This window comes from Diceros bicornis, chromosome 6 (genome assembly GCF_020826845.1).
Source record: "Diceros bicornis minor isolate mBicDic1 chromosome 6, mDicBic1.mat.cur, whole genome shotgun sequence".
Classification (NCBI taxonomy): Eukaryota; Metazoa; Chordata; class Mammalia; order Perissodactyla; family Rhinocerotidae; genus Diceros; species Diceros bicornis.
The window spans coordinates 90,246,026-90,266,069 of record NC_080745.1 but is presented as its reverse complement, the minus strand read 5'-3'; the positions used below and the strand labels follow the sequence as shown (position 1 = coordinate 90,266,069).

Here is a 20,044-nt window from a genome sequence, read left to right as displayed (position 1 = left end):
GCCAAAACAGGGTGCAATGTTGACATTCCTTGCACCTTCTCAGGGGGGCCAGCTACTGGCTACAGCTCTCAAATCCTCTGACCACAGCTGGCAGACAGCCTTAGGGGACACGTGTCCAGGGAACCCTTTGGAAAGGTCATCTAGATGAGCCAATTCTAGAGGGCAGTGACCGTGGTTTCCAGACATTTGTCTCCCTAGCACCTGACCCAGGGAGGGACTTGACAAACTCCTGTATTTGTTAAGCAAATAAAATATCTTATCTTTGCTGATTTCTAAAAAAAAAATCAATTTTACCTATCTGCCATGCAACTCATACTCCGAGGAAGTGACTTAAAATACTTTATTGCATTACTATCAGGATTTATAATTTAAACATATAAAGGGATTTATAACTTTATTATTTACACAGCATACATCATAGAAGAAATTAACCTGAAAAATCACAGTTGACAGAAGCCAATTCCATAAGCCACCATGAATGCAAAGTACCTGCTAATTTCATTTTACAATGCATATTAAATGCCTTCCCCCCAAACACAACGGCTTAATGTTGTAACTTGAAATGGATACCAATCCAAGGTTTAATTTTGCTTTTAAGATTAAGCAGAATATGTATAATTTAAAAGTGATTTGAAACAGCAAGCAGTGTCATTTGGGCTTACAATTAATGAGGCTTTGACAACTGCAAACAAATTGAAGGCATAAATCTATTCACAACAATCTCTGTATTTAACAGATGTGTCGCTTTGCGAGGCTGTACAGCTCATTTTCCTTTTCCAGTGTGAAAGCCGATTTACGGTGACCTTGACCTCTGACACAGCTCTCAGTGTTCTGTTCAGCTACAAAAGTTGAGCTTCAAGAAGGACAATCTGAAACCAAATGCTATGATTTTTCTCTAATGTGACATCATTAGATGCAGCCCAATCTACCAAGTACCGTGCTTTCCAAAATGCTATTTTGAAGTAGAGACACATTTCCAGGACACACTTCTGAGTCTGCACCGGGAACAGGATGTTTACTAGTTTGTACTACTTACTCAGTCAGCCCTGCAGATGGAGTCAGGATCAGACAAGCAGACCAGCCTCACCCAGCACAGCAAACCTGTCACATGCCCAGAAGAAATGGTTCTAGGCGCACGGAGAAAAACCACTCCAGACACGGAAACAAAGGACATGGATCAACACTGGGAAACTTCCAAAAGAAGGATGGGTAGAATCAGTGCAAACCAACGATCGTGTGTGCATCTAACAAGAGTAAAGAACTGCGGTATCTGCATTAAGTTTTCTCCCATTTCCTTCCTGCTCAGATATTCCAAGCTCTAAGGAAACAAACACAGGCCTGTCAATAACAAACACAATTTACTGAAGGAGGGAGCAGGCCAGGAAGCACGTGCACAGAAGACGACTGGATAAACAAATGAGGAGCAGCTCAGAGGATGGTTTCTTTGTTAAATTAAAAGAATTTTAAAGTTTGTTCAGACGCTTCGTGAGATAGGTTGGACAAATAAGTGAAAACCAGCAAATGTGCATGTCGGAAGGTGTGTGACTTCCCCAAATTAAGCTTCTTTGAAGTTTTGCTTTAACTATAAATCTGAAGGGTACCCGCTAATGCAATTGAGGAATCTTGAGAAAAAAGCAATGCAGGGTTCCTGTATCTAGGAAATCAATATTCTAATAGTTTTTGTAGAGTGCGTCAACTTCTTAGCCAAAACATGATGGTATTTCTGTGTTTTATACCTAAAAACAATATAAAATATTGAAAAAGCCTTTTAAAAGGAATAAACCATAGAGCTTTAAATAATAATAGTTATATAATAATAATAACATTAATAATAAATGCATTAAAATGCACCAGGTAAACAGGAATTATTATTCTCCCTAAAAAGTAAAATCAACTCAGGAAAGTGATTCATGATTTACTTTATGCCCCACCGTGGAATCAGAATCACCTATGTTCTGATATAAATGACTAAAATAATGCACACGAAAATGTTACTCACTATATTTTCTTTAGCCACATATTTTATTCAGAGACGTGACCATCTCAGAATCATGGTCTGGAATTACAGAGGAGGCACAAACAAGCTGCCTAGATTCCCAGGTGGCAGCCCCTCCAATCTCCTCCTTCCTCCTCGGGGCAATCTGGAGTTCAGGTCCAGCAGAACGCCCTGCTTTGGGAAGCAGACAGACCTGGGCTTGATCCCAGCTCTGCTGCCTTCCAGACACATGGCCCTGCACATCTCATTTGACTTCTCTGATCCTCAGTTTTGCTAACCACAGAATGGGCTGACATCTTACACACAGTAAACCTAAAATTCAGCCACACTAAGTGAATCCACTGTCTTCTCCTGTGTCTTCTCAGAGGGAGGCATCTTGCCACAATGAGTATGATTCTAGGATTTAAAGGAATGTGTTTTTGAGTAACACAGTGCCTGAAAATGCAAGCCAGTACTTCATCTCGTGTCAACCAACGACACCTATGGGTTCCAACGCTGGAGAAAAACGTAGCCGAATTAGACTTAATGAGATATGAACACACTCCAGGTCTCCAAAACGCCACCTCCCTAAAGGTGTGTGAGAACCTAGCCCACGGGGGAGGACACTCCAGTGTAGCGGCCTGTTACAGTTACGCTGTGGGTAAAAAGAGACAAGAGGCATGAACACACCTGAGCCTTGGAGGCACCTGAACAGCAGCTGTCATTAACCTCTCAGTCTCTGTCTCTGTCTCTCTGTCTGTTTCCCTCTCTCTCTCTCTCTCTCTCAGTTTCTTTACTGGACTATGACAGCAGCCTCCTGACTGGTCTCCTCGCCTGTTCTACATACTCATCTGCTGATTCTCCTGCTCCCCTGGCCACCAGGACTGTTCCGGACACAGAGAACCTGTCACTGGACCAGGTGGAGCAGAGTCAAAGTCTCTTATCTTGCTCACCATGCCCATCCCGACCAGGCACCAGCCCCGCTTGTAGCCTCGGCTCCCTGCGCTCTGTTATCCAGGAAACGAGAAAGCAACTCTAGGAAACTGAACAAAATATTTCTCCTGTAATGTGAAAGCCTCTCACAGAAGAAAAAAATTAATATTAAAGGTGAATTTTCCAAATGTGACTTACCAGGTATAACAACCAAAACTGACTGTTTCTTCACTCATTCAAATGCTCCCATTCTTAGTGCTTAAATACGCTCTCAAAACAGCCTTGCAGGTAAGATAAAATAAATACAAGCTCTTTAAAAATTTTAATAGCCCGCACTTCCTTCCAGAAGACAATCAGTTACAACGGAGAAAGAAAAATGAAAAAAAAAACCTCAGTGTTTTTTTTCACACAGTTATCTATAAAGCTGTAACACTTCCTCACTATGAGCAAAAGGAAACCTAAACACTGGATACGCTGCCTTGAGAAAATGCAACACATAGAGTCTCGATCTCAAAAGGAAATGGTTAAGAAGAGATTATTTGTTCTCTAAAAGGACTAGCTGTTTTCCAAAAGGATTATCTGCAGACTTCTAAAAGGTATTAAGCTTAGCCAGTGTATATAAACTACGATTCAAATTAACATAACTTTTCAGGAATATACTCGTATTGTAATACCAGCCATACTCGGAGACAAAAATAACCCTTGAGCTCAGCGCAAACCAGGTACAGTGAAGGTCTGCTGTCTGAGGGCTGCCCTCAGCAGCTAAACTCTCTTCCTACTTTTTGGCATCCCCCTCACATGAACCCCCTGAGGTTCAGAGGGCTCCACCTTCCAGTGCAGGATGCCCCCTGCCGGACCCACCCCCCATGCACCTGCAGTCAGAGCGTGGCAGGGAGGTGACATAGGCTCCAACAGTCAATGCCACCCAAGACTTCGACTCTTCAGGGTGAGTGGTAGATCCAGGGATGCCTGAGAACTATTCAAAGAGGCCACAGTTTCAAGGGTGCAGTGGCAGTAGTGCCCAGCAACATCAGTAGCCATGAGCCATAGGCCACAACCTTACCAAAAGCTTCTGTGGCCTGGCCTTGACTGTAGTTCAGGCTGCCAGCCTTTTCTCCTGCCCCTTTTCTGAACCTAGTTCACCAGGCTTTCCATTGATTCTCAGCACTATCCAATAACCTTCTGTCAAGTTCCTTTTCTCACTAAGTTAACCAGAGTCAGATTCAGTGGTGTACAGCTAAAAGCTACCACTAATACACCTGGATAATAAAAGAATGAAGATTTCTCACTGACACCTACTCTTTGGAAAGGGCTCGTCATTCTTCTCCGCATGGATAGGGCTAACCTGTGTGATCAATAGGATATCACAGACACAACAGTGTGACTTCCGGGGCTAGGTCCTAAAAGATGTTACGGCTCCGACCTGCTTTCTCTGAGATCACGCTCTTGGGGGAAGCCAGCTGCCAGGTTACGAGGACGCTCCAGTAGTCCTGTGGATGGGTCCACGTGGCAAGAAACTGAGGCCTCCTGCCCGCAGCCAACATCAGCTTGGCAGCCATGGAAGCAGGTCTTCCAGCTCCAGCCAAGCCTTCAGGTATGCTGGCTTCAGACAGGTGAGACGGGACAAAATTGCCAATTCTGTTCCAGAGCTGAGAAAATTGAGGCCCATGCTCAAGACTGCATTAGCAGAGTTCATAGGAACAGCTTCTTCAGTGCCTGGGAATGTGCGTTTCCAAGTATCCCAGGGGCGCCTCTGAATGCCTCTGCTTAGAATAGAGATGGCACTGATGTCCGAGGTTTTCCTGCTTTGCTTATTCATTACAACGGCTACTTTCTAGCAAGCTCAGCTACAGTTGTATAAATGCTCCATAACTAAGCATTTATATATTTATTTAAAATAGACATTAAAATCATATATTATTGAGAGTTTTTAGGAGAGATGGGTGAAAGCGCCAAGTTATGTGGGTCTGTGCCAATTTTTCCATGTTCTATAACCCACTGGGACCCTACTGAACCTTTTCCCAGGTTATCCTGGTGAATCTTGTAGTTTTTAATGCTTGGTAATCAAATATTCCCGAGTACAGGGAAGGAAGGTGTGCAGAGGGGCACCTACCAACTGTAGGCTGATGGTGAAAGCCTACTGACGATCACACACCTGCCTGATCTCACGTCTCAAAAACATCTCGCTCACTTTCTCTTGCCCTTCCTGATGAAAAAAGTCATGCCTGTGACCTGATAACTCTTCCCCATTTAGAGCACAAACTCTTTCTCGATAAAAACGCTTAAGACTTTGTTCTCACATCTTCCTGTAATTTGTTCAGACACCCAGTTTCCCAGAGACGTCGTCTGCCTCACACCATGGTTCATTTCATTTTTTATGCATCTTGACACAGTATTTAAACCTCCACCCAAATGCACCTTGTACTCGTCATGGACATTTTCCAGCTTAAGGCTTCTGCGGGGAAATCATCCCCTCCAACCAGACGAGACAGCCCAGCATCCACACAAGTTTCACTCGGATCTGCACGGCTCATTCAAGGGGCTCAGCTCCCACGGAACCGAAATCAGGCGGTGGGAAATGAGTGCAAAGGAGGGGGTGCCCCTTCTGAAGGTTAACCCCAAATTCCAGATTCATCCAGATCCTGCCAGAGTTACCCAGAAGTAACATACACCTGGTTTAGACATTACATTAAAGAAAGAATGTGACACCAACACCAGGGTATCTTGAGAGAACTTTTCTCAAAGCAGAAACTCTCCATGGAGCCCTTAAAGCTAATTCAAAACGATTTTCATATCAGGAGCCAACAGACAAATCATTCCGTTGTTCAGCTCCTCCCAAACTTGTAGCACTCAGCCCAATACCTGTGGTTCCTTGGGCCTAAGTCAGGATCTCCCCGGCAGGCCCCTGAGGCAGTGCCCCATTCCAGGAAGGCCATCCCCCTGGCCCACCTCCCATGATAAGGCATTCAGATCATCTCTTTAAGACTGGGCAACAACAGGGAGAAAACATTGGACATTTCTTGGACCAGCTTTGCTATTACTCATTTCGAAAGAATGGCATGCCAGCCACTCTGACGGGTGAGGTGCCAGCTCCCAAGGCCTCTGGCCTGGGCAGGAGGGCAGGGTGGGAAGGCCGCCAGAGGCATGAGGCGGCCACAGCTGCTGACAGAGCCACAGCCACTGCCACTGGGGCCGGTGTCTGGGGGGGGCCCTTACTCCGCCAACCTCAGTGGCCTCAGTGGAGGTAAAGGGCCTGCAGGAGGGTGAGCTCAGCGGGGTTTGGAGTTCTGGAAAAAGAAGCCCTAGAGGTGAAGCTGAGAATGGGAAACACAAGAGAGAGCAGCAGGGGCAGGAGGGGAGCAGGGAGGGGAGCCAGGAGGGGACAAGTCCCACCAGAGCCGCTGTGGGTGACCCTGCTGCCCACCCACCAGGCCTTAGAGTCCAATCTCCTTTGTGTGTTAAGGTCAGGAATGGAGTCGTGGAATACATATTTACTATAAGACGGATGGAACTCCTTAAGAGAAAGTCTGGCAAAAGTGCCGCCCCACTCATGTTTCATCATGTGTGGAGTCTGTAGTTCTGAGGGGCATAAACACCTAAGCGGAAATAGGGACCCTAAAGATACACACTGCTCCAGATCCACAGGGAGGGAAGAGGGCATCAAAGACCCTCTCAGTCCCATGTGGATGACACGAGGACCTCAGGGAAGCCCGTGAGGTGTGCCCCAGACCCCCTCACCACACTCCACATAGAGCCAGGTTGAGCTCAGCATGGCGGGCCTCTTAGGCGTATCCCAGGAGCAGACAGACAGACATGGAAGCCCAGGCCCAAGGAAAAGGATGAAAGGGCAGGACCCAGGGATTTTATTCACCATTGGAGCCTCAGCACACAGTAGGTCTCCCATGAATACTTGTTGAATGAATGAATGGATGGATGTAAATGACTGAATGCCTCCTCCCGGGGCTGCTGGGAATAATCTCCATCATCACCGCTGCCAGAAATCCCGCCATCAGCTATTTGTTTATTTGGTTTAGGCCTCGTCTTTCCCAAGCTGTCAACTTTTAAAAAGCAGCCCTTGAAACTGGCCCTCATTAAGTCACTAACACCTTGTCATGGATCAGTCTATCCGACTGCTTTCCATTAGGACAGAAGAGGCCGGAGCAGGAGTTGAAAGGGCAGCAGAGCACACAGGAAGGAGACTCGCCAAGGACAGAAGTCTCCCTCTGGTAAGGCTCACGACTGGTCCCCTCTCGATGGCCCCATTTGGGTCCTGAGAGCCCTCAGTACCGCCTAGCACCGTTGTCTGCCTCGTGCAGCATCGATGCCTCTTCTCTGCTTGCCTAGTCAGCCACGGTGCCCGCCCATTCCTCCTGGGCCACCCCCCAACCCTTCCCCACAGTGGAAAGTCCTGACCTCGTTCCTGGGCTCCTGCAAAAGCCCCAGGCGTTCCCCAGTTCTCCACCTGGGCCACAGGTTGGAATTCCCTGGGAAGCTTTGTAAAATGCAGCTTCCCAACCTCGCTGCATACAGGGGTGTGGTGGAACATCTCCTGGTGACAGTGATGTATGGGCCCCAGTGGAGGAGAGCACTGAGAGCCTCTCCTGGTCCAGGCCCTGCCCCCCACCCCCCATCAGACCTCCAGGTCAGCACTTCCCCTCCTCAGAACTCTCCATCACCCACACCCCAGACCCCGAGATGGGGCCCAAGTGTCTCTGAATCTGAGACCCTGCCCTGCAGCCCAGGCGTCCTCCCACTTCACTGCCACCCAAGGGAACCTGGTCCAGTGGACAGGCCTCTTCCCTTCCCCTGCGGGCCCCATGGCCTCTGTCCCCTGGCCCCACAGGCATCTTTCCTCCACCTTGGGGACTACTGGTCCCAATCTAGGTCCAAATTCCAGCCCTGCACTGCACTCTCTAGGCCTCGGTTTCCTCCTCTCCAGCATGAGCCTATGGCTATTCTCGCCTCATGCTGTCGCTGTACGCATAAGCGAGTTCACAGGCTAGACCTGGTACAGAGCAAGCACTCAACAACACCAGCGGTTACTAGTGTCATAGCTGTCATTTTATTTACTGCCATAACCCCCCTGAAAATAAGACCTTGCAAAGAGAAAGCTGACTGCTCTGCTATGGGCTTTGTGTGTCCATGGACTCGGTGGCAATCAGGTCTGAATTTTTAAAATGATATTAGGTCACAGAAAAGGGGTCAAGGATGCTCATCCTGTCTGTCCCAGTCCCGCACTTGCACAGTCGGAAGGAAGGAGGCCCCTGCTGTGTACACTGCGTGTGTTCATATCATCTTTTTCTGAGACCTGCACCCCAGGCTCGGCCCCAGCCAGGTCTGAGGGCAACCGCAACCACGCTGGGCCTGTTGGTTTTACCTTCTCACAACCATTCTCCTCTCTTGGAGGAGTGGCCCCCGCATCTCCTAAGGGAAGGCAGCTCACCCGTGTCTGGCTCGTCAGCACCAAGGAGATGCATTCCTGGGTCTAGGTTGGGAAAGGCTCTATTCTGCATGGAGGGCAGGAGGAGAGGCTGTTGGAGGCACTGTGGGGAAGAGACTGTCGGGGAGAAGGAGAAAGGAAGGGAGGGCCTTGATGGCAACCTCGAACCACCGGACCCAGTTGTTCTTCACCCTTCAGTTACGTAAATCAATGAGGCCCCTTATCAACTTGGGAGAAATTGAATCCTGTTTCCATCTCTTACATCCCTAAGATCCCTGATAACATGGAGCTCCACCCCTCCCAGTATATGCGGTAACATCACACCTTCCTGTGCACTGAGGCCCCATGGGAAGACCAGGGAAGTCGGTGGAAGAAGAGGTTAGCTCTAGACTCATGTGTAGACTCTGGAGCAGAAATTCCCACAGATGGTACCCTGGAGGGCTCGAGCTAAGTCAGTAGAGCTTGCTGCCCTCTGCCCATCTCCGGGCCCCCCACCTACCAGCACCAGTGACCAGAGGAGAGTGCGGTGTGCCAGTTGCACACTCACCATCTCTCTGGGGACATGTACCCTGGCTGGGAGTGGAAAGCACAGTGGACCCTTGAGCAGACTCAAAGTAGAGGCCGCAAGGAGCTCATACCAGAAGGCAGGCCCCGCAGGCTCCAGGGGCTCCCCTTTCCAGTGGGGCCCCGGGGGGCCCCTTCTCATGGAGACTTAATAAATATCTTGTATCATTTGGTGACGGGGTGGAGCCCCAGGTTACCAGACACCAGTCACTTCACATGTTTCAGTGCATGTTCTTATCATCAACTAAGCCCATCACATTCACACAGTCAAGCAATTCCTACCCAACATCGTTCTAAGCATCAGCTCAGAGTAGTCACCCTGGGAAGCATGGCCATGCTCCCTGCCTGCCGGGGCTAAAAATGGACACAGCACGCCGAGCTTGGCTGCTCCAATTTCCAAGATGCCAAGCCACTAAAGAAAGTGTAATCTCTTTAAAATACTTAAAAATCGCTTCTATACCAAAAAAAAAAAAAATCCATTGCAAAGTAAAACAACCAGGATTGACGTCATTGATTTTTGCCCGGCACTGCCCATCCATTCAGGGTGTGCATTTTAATATAACAAATAACAAATCATTTGCTAAACAAAAGCATGCTGCACTCAGACATACAGACATGTGACTGCCTTCTCAAACACCTCTTGGAAGCAATTTGCCAGGCAGAAACCACGCCCAAAGGAATAGGCTCACATGACTCAGGCCAAGCAGACAAGATGGATGCACCGCAGTGAGGTGCTAACGTCTCACTTTCAGGCCCTGCTCCAGGTCGGAAGGCACTTTCATCCGAGCAGACAGATCAGCCGGGCTTTCACGTCCTGGAAGCAGATGAGGGGCCTCCATTTCCTGAGGCCCCAAACATGAACATCGTGTTAGATACTAGAGGGAAGATGAGGGGTCAGTCCCCCAGGGCAGTGAGAGCAGGAAAAAGACGCTCAATCTGGGTCAGGACATTGGTCCCTGGAGCAGGCAGTGTGACCAGGGGCAAGTCTCGGGCTCGTCACCTATCAAATGCTTGATTCTGAGGAGGGAGATCACATTGTTCTCAGAGACGTAACATATAAAGGGAACAGGTAGAATTTGGCTTTGGTTTTTGGTAAACTGAAAGACACGTACAGAAAACATATTTCTAGTTACCTTAAAACATACAAGGAAGGTGACTGAGAAACCAACCAGAAATGAGTAAAAGCGTTTTCTTTTTTTATCTGATGATAATAAATTTAAGCGGTGACCCTTTCGTATACAGTGAATTCAGTTTCCTGAGCACAAAAATACAGCTGAATTGAGCTGTCTCGTGTCAGTCCTGGTCACTGTTCTGCTGCCACTGACCTGGGTCAGGCTCCATTTGTAAAACGACGGAATTAGGGGCTTTGCCATTGCTTCTGATCACTGTGACTTTCGAGGATATTTTACAGCCCAAGGAGGCCCCAGTACAACTCTCCTCCCCCTAGAATGAAAGATGCGTTTCCCAGTTGGACCAGTTCACTGAAGTCTCAAGGAAAGGTTCTCTTTCACGCTCCCTGAGAAATCGGCAAAGGCACTCAACCCAGTCAGAGGCTCTTCCTCGGGGGCAGCATCCCCCATTCACTCCTGCTGTAACTGTGCATCTTTCCTCCTGTTCTGCCAAGAGGACAACTGGCAGGATGCTGACCTGGCCATGGCTGCCCAACCACAATTAAGCCATCCTTCAGACTTGGTTTGCATAAGCAACCAAGAAGAGGCTCTTTCAGCCTCTTCCCCAGACAACTATTTTCCACCCCTTCAGCAACTGTCATTGCTTCCATATGGATTTTCTCCATTTTAAAAGGAAACTTAAAATGTGGTGCTCCAAGCTCTTCAAGGCAAGAGTCATGGGTGCCACAGAGAGAGAGCAGGGTGACTCCCAGTTTGTACCTGTCAGAGGCCAACGGTGACCACGTGAAGCTTCACGAGACCATTCCCACCAGCTTTGTAGATGAGAGTACGGGACATCACAATTCCTACTAGCCAACTTCTCTGATCACTGTAGGCATCATTAAATGGCTAACATTTATTGCATGTTATTTTATTAGGAATATTGTCTAATCCCCAAGAAGGTACGTTGTAACCAAATTCTTAATAAAAAGAAAGATAAAAAGTTAGCACGGTGAGGCACAAACAGTGTCACTACCAGTTTCATGATGAAAAACTCTCTTCATGCCTCATGGGACACACCCTCCTATAGAATCAACAGCCTGTATTCCACAAGTTCGCTTGGCTCCCCTGAAGGCATCTCAAACTCAACCAACAGTCTGGGCTCATCACCACCCCTTCATCCTGTGTCTGGTCCTGATGCCTGCAGTCTCTCGAGCTGAAAACCGCGGGGCCTTGGTCAGGCAAGATTCTCTTGAAACTGTTAAAAAAAACTGTGCACACATGCATTTTTCTACAGACTGAATCCATAGTCTTCCTTAGAATCTCAAAAGGGGCTGGGATCTCCAATAAGTGAAGAACCGGTGGTCCATCAGACAGAATCCAGACCCTTACAAGCATATGGAGAATCCCAAGCTTTTCCATCTCTCTTGTCCCATCCTCTCCATCCCTGGGCTCCAGCTCCACTCAGGCACCTGCTGTTCTCCAAACAGGTGATGCTACTTTTCACTGTTGGGCAAGCACATGGAAGCCCCTCTGTCTGGAATATTCTAGCCCTGTTGGCTGCCAAGAAAACATCCTCGAAAACCAAGCCAGCTTTATTTGGGGAAGCCCTTCCAGGGTCCCCCTTCACAAGCCCATCCTGGCAGCTCTGTCCCACTTCTGCATCTGATGTTACATTTAACCCGGCCTTGAAATGACGAGTTCTGCCCTCCCATGGACATGGAACACACATAGGACAGGTGTTGTGACTTTTTGTAACTCCAGAGCTGAGCAGGGTGCAAGTATACCGTAAGTACTCAATAAATGTTTAACATTTCCATTTGTCCCTTCTAAAGGATCTTACAGACTCTTTTAAGTCCTACCCACATTTGATGAAAACCAAGAAATATCCTTTGAAAGAATATTGTTGGCTAGCTAAGAATAGGCCTCGCTTGGCACAACGCAGTGAAAATTATTAAATTTCTGGCTCTTGCATTTCTATATTACATTAAGCCAAAATCAGGACTTTGCTCAAAGGAATTTAAATGGGCAGACTGATAACATCTCCAATAGATGACTGAACTTTAGCTGATGTTCGCAACATTGGCAAAAAGTAATTTATTGAATTACTGATGCTCTTAATAAAGCACTGGCACAAGCTGAAGAAGAAAGAATGCTGAGTCAACCACACTTCAAAATTAAGGACGAGGTTACTGTTTCAAAGTATTTTTATGTCCAGTACTTAAATGTTCAGCTGCAGGCCACTTTCAGAGCTAGAAAAACCATATGCAGAAAAAAAGTATTAATTACAAGGAATAATTTTACTGGTAACAACGTAGGTTTTGAGATGACTTGAAATAATGTCATCTCAAACATCGTGCAAACGAAAAGTTTCTTTTTGATTAGCAAACATCATAGTGCAACTCAGACTGTAGAGGGGTTTATTTTTACATATTTAAGAAGCTAAAATATTTTATTTTTTTAGAAGAGCCTTTACATGTCTGCCAGTCGTTAAGGCAAGTGCCCTAAGTCAACATTTTTTCAGCCCAGATTGAGTTACTGTAAATCTTTGAATGTAATAAAAGGACACAAATATTCCAGCTTTTTGTTAATGCACACTGATTTTTACCCCCCTGAAACTGTGAGAGAGCTTCGTCTTCAGAGATCCAGAGTGTCTGGGTCGGAATGTTAGCTCCATGCCCTGACGTAAGTGAGCACATGCCACCCCTTTGCTCTCTGAAATTGTCCCGGGCCACGCCCTGGTCCTGAACTCTTGCCCACAGGTGCCTAGGCTCCAGGGCTCCTGTTCCGGCTGAAAGGGAATTGGGAGCCTCCTCAGATGACAACCATTGAAGATAACAGCTTAGCATCTGAGAGTCTCTCTCTCTCTCTTTCTGTCTCTATTTCTCTCTCTCTTACTTTCTCTTCCATATGTAGAGCAACGGGAAAGTGTACTGAACACAGGAAAGATCTGGAAAGAAACGTGCACACCTGTAGGAAGAATTCTGTGCTGAATACCAGTCTCTTAGCTTAATTCACTAGCAGGTCTTTCTGGCATGTGGAAAATGGGCCGGAACCTTCCGTAAGGAGGATTTCCTTTGTCTCCACGACCCATCCCGTCTCTCCTCACAAACAGCCCAGCATTTCCCTGCAAGTGTGTTTTGTAATGAGTGGACTGGTATAGAAAGGCTAAGAGCAGGCCAGTCCTGTGAAAAGTTGTGACGTGAGAAAAACTGACCACGAGTGTCCTCAAAGTCCCTTCTGAGCCCTTCTCCTCCTCTGCCTCCTGCACCCCAAGACCCCCAACAGGAAGTGGTTCAACACCAGACTCAAACGTGAGCTCCCACTGAAGATACAGCCCTTCTCAGAGATGGATTTCCACCTAGGCCATATTTCAAACAACAAAATAAAAGCTGACAAGAATCCAGACAAACTGACCGGTGAGTGAGGTGGGGGGAGGCCCCAGGGACATGACATCAAATCATGCAAGTGGGCGTCCACCTTTGAGGGCGGCCTTGTGAACCGGAGAAGAAAGGAAGCCCAGAGCTCCCCGGGTTTAACGAGGAACCTGCCGGGACAGGGGCTTCCACTTGGCCGGCTCTGCTCCAGAGGGTGCGCCCCCACACTCCCACAGCACTGGTACATCTCGGCAAAGGAGTCAGGGCCAAGGCTGCCGAAAGCCAGCAGAGCAGGCCCGAGAAAGGCCTACTACAATGACACTGCCTGAAAAACGCAAAGTCCTTTGGAGTGAGAGACAAAATGAAAAGTCTTAGTATAAAGGTCACTTAGAATAACACACGTAATCAAGTGGCTATGCCATAGGACATTCAAAACTCTCAGTTGAGAAGAAAAATGGAACTAATTTGCTCCCTAGCACAAAAATCGGTGACTAATATTCAGCTGGAAACGATCAAATAGATTGAAGGACATTAATACCCAAAAATTATGTCTGCATTTATAGAACGGAAATTATAAGTGACGTGCCTGGAGGACAGAGCAAGTGTGGCAGAGGACACCCAGAGCTCAGACCACCTCAAACCTTTGATTCAAGTCCGGCCACCCCGAGGTTCCCAGGTGCGATAGTGACACCAGTGACCCTCGGTGAGCACTAGCCTGGGCACTCGACTCATCACCTCTATCCATCCACACGACAGCCCTGTTTGGGAAGTGTCATTGTCCCCATTAGAAAGAGTAGGGATCACACTGGGGGAGAGCCAGTCCCTTGCCCACAGCCTCAATGTCACCAGCCCCAATCTGAGCCCTGTCCCTCTGCTCCAAAGTCTGTGCTCTAAGACCCAGGGTGGGGCACCTCCTATTGAAAAACAAAGCCCTGTGGGTTAGATTCTCTGTTGGTATTTAGACAGAGTGGGGTCATCACTGGGAGAGCCCTCTGCACGCGGCCTCTTCCACTCTCCCTGGACGGGTCATACTGAGGTCCATCACTTCCCTCCTTCCATTCCTCCACTTCACTTAACAAGCACTAGATGCCCTGTGAGCTCTAGGCATCGCTCGAGCATCCCTCCATCCACGTGGAGGATGATGCAGCCACGCACCTGCCTGGGGAGCATGACTGAATGCCGACCACTCATTCCAGCAAGAGCCCTTCTGCCAGATCAACTTTACTGTGGCCAGAACCCAGGCCTGGGGTCCAGACAAGTTTTCCTATCAATTCTTCATTCTTCACCCAATAAACACGAACATCAAAACACCTGCCCAAAACACTTTAGGTTTTTAGCACGCAACCAAGGATGATCTTTTTCTTTGAACTTTTCCCTTCCCCCTGACGGAGTTTATATTTGTTTCAGGGAGAAAGAAGACTTCTTCACCCTTTTGGTTATCTCATACAATATACATTAACTGGCTATATTAATTGGACGTTCTTGATTGTATTTGAAACTTTTTTTAAAATACACATCCTTTAAAAATATTTGTTTGGTTCCTATTTCACTGGGAATCAATATAAAAGGATATGTTTATTTGTTTTTCTGAAACATACTGTTAAAATTTTTTATTTCATAAGCTTAATCAACTCCTTTGAAGTATTTGTGTAGTTGAAAGAAAGGCATGGGGCCCACATTTCTGGCTCTGAGCCGGGTGTTGTGTGAGTTCAAAGAGGCTGTGAACCACATCAAAACTCTATGAGTAGAACACCTGGATGGGGCAGACCTTGACGAATGAGATTTGGGGAACAGCAGCCAGACCGAGAGAAGAAAAGGAAGCTAGCTTGGTAATCCCCAAACTAGGGATCGCCCAGCCCACATCCGGCAGAAGCCCCCCTCCAACCCCACCGTGCACCTGTGTCTGCTCGAGGATTAGTAAAACTCAACGAAACCCCTTTACCTCCGATGTGGTTGATCTATAACCCCAACCATCTAGAATATCATTCAGCACTCTGCTTTGGGGGAAAAATGCAAGTGACACACAATGAGAAGTTAACTCTCCAAAAAAAACTTTTAGTGTGTCTGGAGTCAGTATCTAAAATTAACAGCATGCTAAATGTACCCGTGGCCTAATCTTACTCCAGATAGATCTGGTACCCAGAGCAGAGACAGATGTGGCCCAGGGGCTGAGCCGAGAATGGGAGGCAGCCCAGCCATGGATTCAGCCGTGCACTGCGTCACCAGCACTGCCTGGACCAGCGTGCCGGGGGGGCCATCAGTCAGCACACTGGAGCTAGGAGGGGTTCTCAGATGGCCTGGTCCCACACTTTTCTCTTTGGAGGTAAGAAAAGTGAAGTTCTGAGAGTTTTGGTGGCAGTCCTCAGCCTCACAGCTTTTACGTTCTAGCCTGGAAGCTATTCTCTTGACCCTGGTTCTAGACCACACTACTTCTTGGCGCTGGGTTTGGCTCATTTGCGTGTTGTCTCACACACAGCCTGGTTTAATTCAATCCATGAGCCCAGGTTAATGTGCATAAAAATTGCATTTCTGCCTCAAAGACCACTCTAACACTGAAGAGGCAATGGCGTGTGTTCAAGAATGGGTTTGTTCATGGAGCACAGGTAAAGCTATGAGATCAAAATACTGAATCATGCAAAGTTTACATATTCGTTCAAATTATCATGCAAAAAATAAAGTTATCTAGCATGTCACACCATTTTGATTTGACCTAGCACTTTGGATAACACACAAAAGGTATCTATCTATTAATATGGATCCTGACTTCGTTCATTTCCTCATTCAAACTTCGCTGGTTCTTAATAGATGCAACACAGCCTCAGGTGTTTCCGGGGAATAATAACCACAATTTACTGAGTGCCAGCCATGCGCCTGTACTCTGTATGTATCATCTGTCACCCTCCAAACAGCCGTGTGAAGTAGAGGTCATCACTCCCATTCTAGAGAAGAGAACACTGAGTCATGAATTTTGAATAACTGAGCCAAGGTCACTCCAGAACCGGGATTTGAATTCATACCTGAACCCAAAGTCCAAGCTCCCAGAGAGACACCTTCCACCCTGAAAGCACTAACGACCTGGTAGAGGAGATAAACAAGTCAACTAGAATCAAAATAGAGTCCGATAAGGGCTCTAGGACAGGCACGGGTAACCTTCTACGAGCTAAAAGGAAGAGAGATTTTTCTCAGGTACAAGGGTCAGGAAGGCTTTGTAGAGACTGAGACATTTGAAGTGGGCTCTGAGGTATGGGTAGGAGTCCCTAAAATGGAGATAAAGGGGAAGGAGATTCAGAGCAGGCGGCTGAGCAGGCTCCACATCCAAGGATCTGGAAAGCATGAGGGTGCCTTCACAGAGTATGGAGCCACTGGTTTACTAGGAGATAGCACACCAAAAGAAGGATTAGAGATGACCTTGGAACACACAGTTTTTTCCTAGTGATAATCACATATTAAGAAGGTCTGTCTTTATCCTCATGGATACATTTGTTCCTGTTTTGACAGCAGAACCTCTGTAAGTGTAACTCAAACATTGCAAATGAAAAAGACACACCAAGTAAACTAAGAGAGGGTAGCTTCCATGGTGTTGCCTCCCTGAGGTCATCTGGGGTCTCTCTGTTCAGAATGTCATTTTGGCAAATATGTTCAGCACTTCCAGAAGAACTGGCAATGTAATCCCTAGATGGACCTCTCTCATCTCTCCCTGATCCAGTTCAATCTACATCAACAAAAATGTGTGGTTGCCTACCAACCACAACTAACATCCAGCAAGAACACACAAACTCATCTACTCCAGCAGAGGCGCTGCTAAAATGTTTCACTTCGTCACTTGTTCATCCATCCAAAGATAGTCATCAAGAGCCTACTGTCAGGTACTTGGCTTGGTGCTAAGGATACAATAACGACCTCAGGGAAACTGCAGTCCAGTATATCTTTCCACAGCAGGGTGGAGGCTGGCGTGATTTGCTGGATAAAGGAAACACTGGGAAAGTGCTGGGCTGGGTGGGGAGGATCACAAGTTTCATTTGGGGCATGTTGAGTTGGGGGACATCCCAGAGAAATGTCAAGTGGGCAATTGAGCCTGAGAATTGCAGAGGAGTGGTCTGGGCTAGGAATGTGCCTCTGATCTGGAGGGAGGGGATTTTGACAAAAGGGTGTAACTTGGATTGGGATGATGGCGATGGAGATAGAGCCAAGTGGACCAATGGAGGCATAGTTTGGAGGAGAGGTATATTTTGACCAATTGAAATCCTATTTCAGCTTCATTAGTAACCAACTGTCAACGGCTGTGGATTCCTCACTCATCCACCTTTGATATGCCCTCTGATGCATCCCCCACCCTCACCCCCACGGCCGCTGCAGCCCCTCTCGGGGGTTGATGATTTGTATACACATATCCCTGGAGGGAAGAGGGTCACTCATTACAACACGGAGCTCTGGGACCTCCTGCAGGCTTTGGTGGAGGAACTGACCTGGCGAGCACATCTCCCTCGGCCAGGCGTCCCTCCACAGAAGGGAGAGGTGGTCTCTGTGCACCTGACCTGACCGCACTGCTTCACACTCACTCTATGCCTCCACCGGGTCCCAGGAAGCATCACAGCCACAGTAATTCCCTCATCCTTCCCACAAGTGATTTGGCTGGGGGGATGAGGGGGTTTGTTTTTAAATCTAAAACTATTCGAATGCATCCAACAACCTCGCCTTCTCAGACATAAATCTAGCTCCCAGCTCATGTCGACACATGGAAAGTCTGGGTTTTTTGGGGGGGTGTGGGGGGTTGCTGATTCACAGGCATCGCTAACACTAATGAAGAAAAACTTCTGCCCAAAGTCACTGTCAGAGGCAGCACCACTTCTGGGAAGGGCTGGTGCTGCTCCAGGTACAGGCCCCTCTGACTGAGAGCACAGCCCCCACCTCCTGGGCCTGTTCCATGTCACCACCTGGCCTTTTGCTCCCAGAAGGCCTAGAGCTTGTGCGCAGGAGCCCAGACCCCGACCCTATTCACACACAGAGCTCTGCCCCATCCCAGGAAGCAAGTGAGCGTGGTGGTCAGGAGCCAGCCTTGGCCATCCACACCCCACCATTTCATGTCCTCCTTTGGCTTAGACTACCGGTTTTGGAAAGACACCCCCAAGCCCCCCGCCCAGACACAGCTGAAATAGGCATGGGTCTTTACTTTGCAGAAGCAGAAGTTCACCGACCTTTGGGACACAAAGACCTCCAGGCACCCTGGGTCAAGGGATACCTGGGGTCAAGAGCTGACTGGACGTGCACACAGTGACTTCTAAAACACGTGACCATCCTTTACGGTTTTCATTTGACTCAACCAGCTTCTGCTCTAAACTGCAAACACAGAGCCACATTCCTCTGGCCTTGAGTTTCCTGGACTGAAACTCTGATCCAGTGGTCCTAATCCAAGACCAATCCGTATCAGAATTCTGCAAGTCTAATTGTTTAACCTTTCTAGAAAGGCTTGCCATGCCAGGAAGGAATTTAGGTCAAGTCCAGCAAGGCACTCAGGGCTTGGGTCGGCCTCTCTACCCTACGGGCTGTGGGGCCTTTCCCAGATGGTCCAGGGAGCCGCAGGCTTGGCACTGCGCTGACCTCTGGCCCAGGAGCTCTGACAGGCCACCCCACACCGACACTGAAGTCCGGCGTCGGTCAGCAGGGGCCTGCCCACTTTCCCGGGTCTCCGCCGCCGCATCTCTGAGCCCCCTAGCTGCAGCATTCTCGGTTCCCCTCCCTGGGAAGGCAAGGGCGTCGGGCCCGCGGGGCAGCATCGGAGCGGCGGCCCCGCTCCTCCCGGAGTTGGAGCAACTCGGAGTCACTTTCTCAAAAGGATTCTGCTTCAACCCCTGCGTGCGCGTAGCCCCCAACACACCCATTGGCACCTCCTCTCGGTCTCGCCCGCTTTCACACACCTCATCCCTGTCGCCACCAGCAGACACACACGCTCTGCTGGTCCGATTACCGAGAGGGAGCTCGAGAGCTGCCGATGTGGTCGCCAAGTTGGGCTGGGGCTCCGGGGGGCTGATGCCTGGGGTCGCACGGTCCCCAGTCGCTGGCACGGGGCGCGCCGCGGACCGGCAGAGACCCAGCTCGCTGACCCGGCACCCTGGCGCGGCCCCTCCCTCCCGCGGCGGCGGCCGAGGCGGCGTCCCCGGCCTGTTCCTGCCGCCCGCAGCGCATGGCCACCTGAGGGGCGCACGGCAGCCGCCCGCACCCCGCGCGAGCCGCTCACCTCGGGGGGGCCGGTCCGGTCGCGCCGATCCCGCCTCCGCAGCGGCTCCGCATCTCCCGGACGCCCGCCTGCCGCCCTCCGGGGCGCCTCGCTGTCCCTGCCGGGCGGGAAGGAGGGTCGTGGGGACGCGCGGAGGCCGCGGGGTCCAGGCGCCGCTTGCGCCACCTCCTGCCTCCCGCACCGGCGCCGCCAGCTGCCCGCAGCCGAGCAGGAAATTTGTCGGGCCGGGTCCCGCCGCCTCCTCCGCTCGCGCTCAGGCTCCAGCTCCGCGGCGGGGGCGGGGGCCCGGCGCTGCGAGGAGCGGGGGCGACGCCTGGTGTCCGACTCGGGGAGCGCACCCCGGGCACCCGCCCCACTTGGGGCTGCGGCCCCGCCCAGCAGGGGTGGCCTGAAGCCCTGGGAGCACCCAGC

General features: G+C 49.2%; 1 protein-coding gene across 2 annotated transcripts in view; it reads right to left on the bottom strand.

Moving 5' to 3' along the window:
- Window positions 1-19,806, bottom strand: part of PTPRE (protein tyrosine phosphatase receptor type E) — a 172,619-nt gene extending 152,813 nt beyond the window's left edge. For both annotated transcript variants that reach the window (XM_058544283.1, XM_058544284.1), the window contains exon 1: window positions 19,634-19,806. The gene's annotated coding sequence lies outside the window, so the exon portion shown is untranslated. The remainder of the gene's footprint in view (window positions 1-19,633) is intronic.
- Window positions 19,807-20,044: the final 238 nt, after the last annotated feature.